This window comes from Schistocerca gregaria, unplaced genomic scaffold (assembly GCF_023897955.1).
Source record: "Schistocerca gregaria isolate iqSchGreg1 unplaced genomic scaffold, iqSchGreg1.2 ptg000843l, whole genome shotgun sequence".
Lineage (NCBI taxonomy): Eukaryota > Metazoa > Arthropoda > Insecta > Orthoptera > Acrididae > Schistocerca > Schistocerca gregaria.
In genome coordinates, this window is record NW_026062207.1 from 75,001 (window position 1) to 77,500 (window position 2,500).

At 56.6% G+C, this 2,500-nt stretch overlaps 1 non-coding gene across 1 annotated transcript in view; it reads left to right on the plus strand.

Annotated features, from left to right (window-relative positions):
• The first annotated feature begins 2,282 nt into the window (after nucleotides 1-2,282).
• LOC126322856 (small subunit ribosomal RNA) overlaps nucleotides 2,283-2,500 on the plus strand; it is a 1,893-nt gene continuing 1,675 nt past the window's right edge. The window contains exon 1 of the ribosomal RNA XR_007559264.1: nucleotides 2,283-2,500. This exon is cut by the window's right edge and continues 1,675 nt beyond it. This is a non-coding gene — a ribosomal RNA (small subunit ribosomal RNA).

The window sequence follows — 2,500 nt, forward strand, 5'->3', positions numbered from 1 at the left end:
TAACCCAAGTTACGCTGCACCTTAACCCAAGTTACGCTGCACCTTAACCCAAGTTACGCTGCACCTTAACCCAAGTTACGCTGCACCTTAACCCAAGTTACGCTGCACCTTAACCCAAGTTACGCTGCACCTTAACCCAAGTTACGCTGCACCTTAACCCAAGTTACGCTGCACCTTAACCCAAGTTACGCTGCACCTTAACCCAAGTTACGCTGCACCTTAACCCAAGTTACGCTGCACCTTAACCCAAGTTACGCTGCACCTTAACCCAAGTTACGCTGCACCTTAACCCAAGTTACGCTGCACCTTAACCCAAGTTACGCTGCACCTTAACCTAACTTACGCTGCACCTTAACCTAACTTACGCTGCACCTTAACCTAACTTACGCTGCACCTTAACCTAACTTACGCTGCACCTTAACCTAACTTACACTGCACCTTAACTGTCACATGTAACGTCACAGGAATGTAGCTTTGCCTAACAGCAACCCTCTGAACATAGTTCACTGCTTGGATCCTCTGGTGTCATGTGTATTTCTTGATGCCATGGTGCGTACCCTCACATAAAGGTCTTTCGAGTGTTGCGTACTTTCTACACAGTCCCGCTAACCACTGGAAGGGTGTACCGCTACAGAACGAATATCGCCCTCCCCTCCTGCCCTTCCAAGCTGGTCGGTCAGGCGTTTGTTTGTGAAATGAGCCTTGCAGCTGTTCAGTTGCATTCGGTTGTCGATGCAGTCAGTGTACGTTGTGGTACGGCCTGTGTGGACTGTCCGCTGATGTACGCGTAACCCACACTGATCATCCGTCGTTACGTACTGAGTGACATAATGTGGCACATGCTTGACCGTACACCGGCTGCGCCCTACAATGGCGAATCATAAGGGCCATATGTTGTGCACGATGCTACTTGTCTCGTCTCCCCATTACAGCGAGATTGCACTGTTGTACGCCGTACAGACATGTGGTAGGTAGGTACGGACGAAAGTATTGCATGTTGGCCCCCCCCCCCCCCTCCTCCCTCTGCCGGGAATCAGCGTGAGCCGTCTGTTGATGTAGCGACGAGGGTTTTCCTATTTAATCGTATTGCCCCACACAACATGATAGCACGGTGGACCGCGTTCCACATCTGCGACATGCTACAGAGGCCGGTTGACAGTCGACCGCGCAAGGGACATTGCACACGTGCGCGGACCATCTTCCACGTGTTCTCTCGTGTACATGCCGCAGTGTGTATGTGGGCTGATGTAGCGTGTCGTGACACATAACATGCAGGCATGCCAGAATCGTAGATTTCGCAAATGTAGATTGACGTATACGTTTGCTGCCAAAGATCCGCAAATGAACTGGAAATCAGTTGTTGAGCGGTTGTTCGCGCTGCAGGTGCATCGGTGATAGCGACGATCGGTACATCTATGAACCGGTTGTTTCGGCGGTACCCGCCATGCCCCCGAACCTGAGTTGGCCATGTGGGTATGAAGCGATACGAGGCTGTGGCTTGGCGGGACAGTCCCCGGCCGGTGAGGGGGGGCCGCCCGGCGTGCTGGCCGCGCGCTGCGTGAGCGCACGCACTACAGCCGGCTGGTGGGGGGCGCCCAGTGGCAGGAGCGCCGGCCGACGGGCCCGGCTGGCGTCCCAGCTATGCGCCGGCGCACCCTGCGCGCGGCGCCAGGCGGCCAAAGTGGGTTCTGCCGAGCCCGGTGCGAAGCGCGGTGGACATCTGCAGTGTGCTGGTCCGATTGCGGACTGTGTGCGTTGAGGATGCGCCGCCGCCCGGCACTCGGCGTCGCGACGCCGTCTGCTGCTCGGTCGCCCCCAGCGGTTCTCGCAGGTGGTTTGTATCGCAGCTCTGCGGACGTGTTGGCGCGTGCGCTGTGCTGGGAGAGTTCGCTTCTGCACCCAAGTGGGGCTTTGCCCTTCTGTGGCGCTGGCGTTGGAGCTGCCGGTCACCGTAGGTGGCGCGTGTTGTTTCCCGCCGGCAATGCCACGACAGCACGCTCCCGGGCCTCTGTCGGCAGCGGCAAGCTCAGTTGGGAGCACGGGTGTTCGCACTGAAAGCGTCTACTCGCCCATCTCCGGGCGATTGCGCCTCTCTCGAACCCGACCAAGTACTTAGGACGGCGCTGCGCGCCGCCGGGACCTGAGAGGGTTTCGAGGTGTATCGTGCAGGGGAGCTCAGCCTCCTCCTGTTTGCAGAATAATTGAGCGGACGCTTGCGTGTTCGCGCGGGCCCTCGGGACACACTCCCGGGCGGCCGGCTGCTCAGCTCTCGTTGACGCAGCTCCCTGGTTGATCCTGCCAGTAGTCATATGCTTGTCTCAAAGATTAAGCCATGCATGTCTCAGTACAAGCCGCATTAAGGTGAAACCGCGAATGGCTCATTAAATCAGTTATGGTTCCTTAGATCGTACCCACGTTACTTGGATAACTGTGGTAATTCTAGAGCTAATACATGCAAACAGAGTCCCGACCAGAGATGGAAGGGACGCTTTTATTAGAT